The 7592-nt window shown below is 38.4% G+C and overlaps 1 non-coding gene across 1 annotated transcript; it reads left to right on the top strand.

The window, feature by feature from the left end:
• Positions 1–7198: 7198 nt before the first annotated feature.
• LOC127304979 (small nucleolar RNA R71) lies at positions 7199–7304 on the top strand. Its single transcript, XR_007853643.1, has one exon. It is a non-coding gene; the product is annotated as a small nucleolar RNA R71 (small nucleolar RNA).
• The last annotated feature ends 288 nt before the right edge of the window (positions 7305–7592 follow it).

The following is a 7592-nucleotide window of genomic DNA, read 5'->3' as shown; positions in this document are numbered from 1 at the left end:
CCTTTGTGAACTTTGCAATCAACATCAAGTGTCGGACTCTCGAGAAAAAAATATGAGTTGGCGCCCACCTTTCTTTCAACCGTTGGTTCTCAATCCGAGGGTGGTCCAACTAGCTAACAAAATTGGCTTGGTATTCATGGTCTTGAACCAACGATTTGGAATGGCTTTCAATCGGTATGAGAGGTGATGTATGGAGGAGATTCATACGAGAGGGCAATAAAGAAATGTTTTGTCATCCTCGCAAAGCTAGTCTATTTGGAAAGAAATGAATAATTGGTTTTTCGCAACATTGCATGATACTAATTCATGATACTATGCATTGAAGGTGTTGTATCATAGACTAGTATACTTCCAATTGTGACTAGTCTAAGTGCTTTTGCACCATGAACACTAGCTATGCACAGACCTCAAAAAACACTTCTCCATCATTCTACTATTCACACTTTCTTTTTCTAATAGAACTATGTACCATTGTTTTTAATATAATCTTGTGTCGAGAGTATATATTTCTAAAATAGTCATTTATGTTCCGCATAAGCTCAAAGAGGGGTACTTACTTATGAGTGATATCTTTCAACTAATACGTTGTAGGAGTACTTTAATTATGTGAGCTATAGTGTGAAATGCTTACTAGAACGAGTACAAAAGGTGTTTGATAACATTACAGGCCACACGCCCAGTGTAGCGTGCATTGTAGGAGCATTACATCAATTTAACAACTACGGAGGAGTAGCCTAGGTAGAGATAACATGCAAAGGAAATAGTTCAACAGATAGTACAACACAACTACGGAAAGGGAGTAGCCTAGGTAGAGATAAACATGCAAATGAAATAGTTCAACAGATACAAATCTTGCATTACAACACGAGTATTACATAAAGTACATCAGCCCTTCTTTCTGGACCTGTGACGCGAAGGCAGGTTCCATTGCCGGGCGTTGGCGAAGCTTGGGATGAGCCACAACGGAACCTGCCGCCATGTCCATCTAATGTTGGTTTGGAAACCAACAGTACAGTCTTCAGAATTCAAACTGAAGCGGCAAATTTCTGGAGAAGGAGGATATGCAAGGCCTACTGCATGGTGCGATGTGTAAACAGAGTTGCTTCTCGCCATATTTGGACGGTCATGTTCTGCCCCGTCTTCTACTGGAATGATAATCGGATAGTTCACTCCAAGGAAGAGAGAATATGATCCAAGGGAAATAATCCTCCTCCATGGCCTCGGTGGCATCAACTGACTGGTGTCCATGCTGTACACTGATGTCTACGGGTGCTTCTATTCTTGTAGACAGTGTTGGGCCTCCAAGAGCAGAGGTTTGTAGAACAGCAGCAAGTTTCCCTTAAGTGGATTACCCAAGGTTTATCGAACTCAGGGAGGAAGAGGTCAAAGATATCCCTCTCAAGCAACCCTGTAATCACAAAGCAAGAAGTCTCTTGTGTCCCCAACACACCAAATACACTTGTCAGGTGTATAGGTGCACTAGTTCGGCGAAGAGATAGTGAAATACAAGTAGTATGGATGTATATGAGTGGTAATAGCAATCTGAATAAAATATGGCAGCGAGTAAACATGCAACAAAACAGTAAATAGACGGTGTTTTCAGTATTGGAAACAAGGCCTAGGGATCATACTTTCACTAGTGGACACTCTCAACATTGATCGCATAATAAATACTTCTTCTCATATGTGCTACATACACTCTTGTTTGATAATGAACATCATTCGTTGCGTAGGATTACACGAACCCTCAATGCCGGAGTTAACAAGCCCCACAACATTCGATATTCATGTTTAAGTAACCTTAGAGCATAATAGATCATTGCAAAATAAACCAAGAACTAACATAGAGCACGCACTGTCCACATTACACTATGAAGGAGGAATAGATCACATCAATACTATCATAATGACAATTAACTCCACAATCTACAAGAGATCATGATCATAGCCTACGACAAGAACCACACGGTGCACACACTAATCACCTTTACACACGTGGAGGAGGAATAGACTACTTTAATAACATCACATGAGTAGCACACAACTAGTAGCGATACAAAGCTCATCATATGGATCTCAATCATGTAAAGCAGCTCATGAGATCATTGTATTGGAGTACAGAGAGAGAGATTAACCACATAGCTACGGTAGAGACCTCAGCCCCAGGGGAGAACTACTCCCTCCTCATCATGGAGACAGCGATGGCGGTGAAGATGGCGGTGAAGACGGCGGTGGAGATGACTCCGGGGGCAATTCCCCGCCCCGGCAGGGTGCCGGAACAGAGACTTCTGTCCCCCGAATTGGAGTTTCGCGATGTGGCGGCGCCCCTGGATGTTTTCTGGAGTTTCGTGAAGAGGTGTCGAAGTTTTAGGTCACGACGGCTTAAATAGGCGAAGAGTCGGAGTCGGAAGAGTCCCGAGGGGCCCACCCCATAGGGTGGGGTGACCACCCTCCAGGCCGCGCCGGCCTATGGGGAGGAGGCCCTGGGCCTCCCCCTGGCTTGCCCTTCTGGCTCCGTGAGTCTTCCGATGAAATAGAATTTCTGTAATTTTTCTGGATTTTTCCGAGCACTTTGGTTTTTGGGCCTTTTCTGCAATAAACAGACATACAAATGTAAACTGGCACTGTGGCATCTTGTTAATAGGTTAGTCCAATAAATGCCATAATATGATATAAAGTATGCATAAAACATGTAGATATCATCAATAATGTGGCATGGAACATAAGAAATTATAGATACGTTTGAGACGTATCAAGCATCCCCAAGCTTAGTTCCTACTCGCCCTCGAGTAGGTAAACGATAACAATGATAATTTCTTAAGTGACATGCCATCATAACCTTGATCATAATATTGTAAAGCACATGAGATGAATGCAGAGATTCGAAGCAATGATGAAGATAACGAGTAAACAGATGAATCATATAACAAAGACTTTTCATGAATAATACTTTCAAGACAAGCATCAATAAGTCTTGCATAAGAGTTAACTCATAAGCAATAAATTCTTAGTAGAAAGCTTTGAAACAACACAAAGGAAGATATAAGTTTCAGCGGTTGCTTTCAACTTTAACATGTATATCTCATGGATAATTGTCAACACAAAGTAATATAACAAGTGCAATAGGTAAACATGTAAGAATCAATGCACACAGTTCACACAAGTGTTTGCTTCTAAGATAGAAAGAATAGGTAAACTGACTCAACAATAAAGTAAAAGAATGGTCCTTCAAAGAGGAAAGCATCGATTGCTATATTTGTGCTAGAGCTTTGATTTTGAAAACATATAGAGAGCATAAAAGTAAAGTTTTGAGGAGTGTTTGTTGTTGTCAACGAATGGTAGCGGGTACTCTAACCCCCTTGCCAAACAAACCTTCAAAGAGCGGCTCCCATTTTATTTTATTTTTGGGTGGCACTCTTCCCAACCTTTCTTTCACAAACCATGGCTAACCGAATCCTCGGGTGCCTGCCAACAATCTCATACCACGAAGGAGTGCCTTTTAATTTTAGTTTTATTATGATGACACTCCTCCCCACCTTTGCTTTCTCAAGCCATGGCTAACCGAATCCTTCGGGTGCCGTCCAACAATCACATACCATGGAGGAGTGTCTATTTTTGTTAATTAATTTGGGACTGGGAATCCCATTGCCAGCTCTTTTTGCAAAATTATTGGATAAGCGGATGAAGCCACTAGTCCATTGGTGAAAGTTGCCCAACAAGATTGAAAGATAAACACCACATACTTCCTCATGAGCTATAAAACATTGACACAAATCAGAGGTGATAAATTTTGAATGGTTTAAAGGTAGCACTCAAGCAATTTACTTTGGAATGGCGGAGAAATACCATGTAGTAGGTAGGTATGGTGGACACAAATGGCATGAATATTGGCTCAAGTATTTGGATGTATGAGAAGTATTCCCTCTCGATACAAGGTTTAGGCTAGCAAGGTTATTTGAAGCAAACTCAAGTATGAAATGGTGCAGCAAGACTCACATATAAACATATTGTAAGCATTATAAGACTTTACATCGTCTCCTTGTTGTTCAAACACCTCAACCAGAAAATATCTAGACTTAGAGAGACCAATCATGCAAACCAAATTTTAACAAGCTCTATGTAATTATTCATTAATGGGTACAAGGTACATGATGCAAGAGCTTAAACAAGATCTATATGAGCACAACAATTGCCAAGTTTTACATTATTCAAGACATTATACCAATTACTACATGTAGCATTTCCCGTTTCCAACCATATAACAATTAACGAAGCAGTTTCAACCTTCGCCATGAAAATTAAAAGCTAAGAACACATGTGTTCATACGAACCAGCGAAGCGTGTCTCTCTCCCAAACAATCATTTATTCAAACAAAAACAAAAACAAAAGCATACAGACGCTCCAAGTAAAGTATATAAGATGTGACAGAATAAAAATATAGTTTCAAGAGAAGGAACCTGATACTTTGTCGATGAAGAAGGGGATGCCTTGGGCATCCCCAAGCTTAGATGCTTGAGTCTTCTTGAAATATGCAGGGATGAACCACCGGGGCATCCCCAAGCTTAGACTTTTCGTTCTTCTTGATCGTAGTATATCATCCTCCTCTCTTGACCCTTGAAAACTTCCTTCACACCAAACTTCAAGCAAACTTTTTAGAGGGTTAGTGCATAATCAAAAATTCACATGTTCAGAGGTGACACAAACATTCTTTTCACTTCTGGACATTGCATAAAGCTACTGGACATTAATGGATCAAAGAAATGAATCCAACATAGCAAAAGAGGCAATGCGAAATAAAAGGCAGAATCTGTCAAAAACAGAACAGTCCGTAAAGACGAATTTAAAGCTGGCACCAGACTTGCTCAAATGGAAAAACTCAAAACTAATGAAAGTTGCGTACATATCTGAGGATTACGCTCGTAAATTGGCATATTTTTTCGAATTTTCTACAGAGAACTGTGCCCAGATTCGTGACAGACAGCAATGCTGTTTCTGCGCAGCGATCCCAAATATAACATCAACTTTGACATAGAAACTTTACTTGGCACAAAAACATGATAAGGAGAGGTTGCTACAGTAGTAAACAACTTCCAAGACACAAATATAAAACAAAGTACTGTAGAAAAATAACACATGGGTTATCTCCCAAGAAGTTCTTTCTTTATAGCCATTAAGATGGGCTCAGCAATTTTGGTGATGCACCCGCAAGAAATAGTATTTGAAGCAAAAGAGAGCTTCAAGAGGCAATTCAAAACACATTTAAGCCTAACATGCTTCCTATGCAGAAGAATCTTATACACATATGAATTCATGAAGAGCAAAGTAACAAGCATAAGAGGATAAAACACGAGTAACTTAAAGATTCTCAACATAAAGAGGGGAAACTTAATATTATTAAGATGCATGTAACCATATTTCCCTCTCTCATAATAACTTTCAGTAGCATCATTGATGAAATCCACAATATACCCGTCACTTAAAACATTCTTATCATGGTTCATATGCATAGAAGTATCATTAATTTTGGCATAAGAAGAGTTATTCTCATTAATAGTAATTGGAGCAAGATTATTATCAATAATTTGAACATGGTAAACAAGTTGCATATTAAAAGAATTGTTTTTGGTAATCCAATCATGACTATGACAAGTTTCATAAGGATAGTTATAACCTATATCATAGCATTCTTTATAATAATCATCAAAGATCGGAGGCACAGTGTCATCATAAGAAATAGAATAGTCATCTTTCACAGTCGGTTTATCTATGATCATACCATCATTGTTATTAGAAGGAGATGTATCAAGAACATAATGACCAGTAGCAAAAGGATTTTCAAACACCTCTTCCCCAAGCTTAGAGCTTTCTATATCATTATGAGAGGAAGCATGGATAGCACTGACACTATGGCAATTATTATCATTTTCAGAATTAGTTTCCCAGAGATTTGTAATATCAAAAGTAGTATGCTCATTCAAATCATGATCGCTAATGTATGTAAAGGGCATAGGAAGATCATCATATTCAGATTCATTATCACAATAATCATTAGGAGCAACATACTTACGGTTACCTAGCGTTATCTCATTCACGCGGGGATACGCCGTTACCTCTTTCTTTTTATTCTCCTTCTTCTTCTTCTTCTTCTTCTTCTTCTTCTTCTTCTTCTCTTCTTCCCTCTCCTCGCTTCCTTCTTTAGGAGGAAGAGGCTTGAAGGGTGGCTTGTCCGCATAACCTGATTTACTTTTAGAAACAATAGAAGAAACTTGGGAGGATCCCTCCTTTTCATTAATTAATTGAAAACACACAGCGGTCCTATCATATTTTGGCAAGGTGTCATCTTCTAAAATATTTTGTATGTAAGTATTTGTATGGCTATTATCAATGCAATAAGAAAGACAACCATGCAGGACATCATCAATATCAAGATCGTTAATATTTAACAAAGAAATTTTTCTTGATAACTCTTCACACTTCAAAAATAAGGTAAGTTCATCATACTGATTAGGAATAATTTCATCATCACAATACAAATTTGCAGCACTCATGGGGTTTGAATTATCATTGGAGGAACATTGAAAATTAAAATGACCAACTCTATGGCAAAGTTCACAAATAAAAGGATAGAGGGCACACACTTTTTCTCCAAGATCATCTAGAGCTCTAGACCACTTTCTAGTTTTTTCATTCCTATGATGGATACAATATTCATCTTCTATTTGATTAATTCCACAAGGTCTATGTATTCCACAAAAATTAACATGCTTATAGGAAATAGCATTCTTAGGAGTTTGAGCATGCTTATTGCAATCATTAACAACAATGTCATTCTTCATGCAAGCCTCTTTAAAAGGTTCATTATACTTATCAAAATTCTTTTTAGGCAATTCTAAATGAGAAGCAAAGGCTTTATAAAGATTTGCAGCAACTTGAGAGTCAAGACCATAAGTAGCACTCATATTTCGAAATTTATCAGTATTCATAAAAGTTTCAATGCATTCATAATCATAGTTTATACCTGACTCTTTACCTTTGTCGTTCTCCCAATCTTCAGCGTTCTCCTTAATCCGATCAAGAAGGTCCCTTTTAAACTCTTCTTTATTGCTCGTGAATGATCCAGAACAAGTAGTATCCAGCAAGGTCTTATCTTGAAAAGAAAGTCTTGCATAGAAATTATCAATGATGATATTACCTGGAAGCTCATGATTGGGGCATTTGAGCATTAAAGTCTTCAATCTCTCCCATGCTTGGGCAATACTCTCTCCATCATGAGGCCAAAAATTATATATATGGTTTTGATCTTTGTGAATTTCACTTGGAGGATAGAACTTGGAATAAAATAGAGGCACAATATCCTTCCAATCAAGAGAGCGCCCGTCCTTCAATAGTTTATACCAATGCGCCGCTTCACCAGATAGCGATATAACAAATAATTTCTTTCTAACTTCATCCATTGAAATACCTGCACACTTGAATAACCCGCATAATTCATGCAAAAACAATAAATGATTCCTAGGATGGACAGTTCCATCCCCTTCATAGCGGTTATCCATAACACGTTCAATAATTTCCATAGGTATTTTGTACGGAA

Source organism: Lolium perenne, chromosome 5 (genome assembly GCF_019359855.2).
Source record: "Lolium perenne isolate Kyuss_39 chromosome 5, Kyuss_2.0, whole genome shotgun sequence".
Taxonomy (NCBI): Eukaryota; Viridiplantae; Streptophyta; class Magnoliopsida; order Poales; family Poaceae; genus Lolium; species Lolium perenne.
Note: the sequence above shows the minus strand (reverse complement) of the source record. Positions and strands in the feature narration are given on the sequence as shown.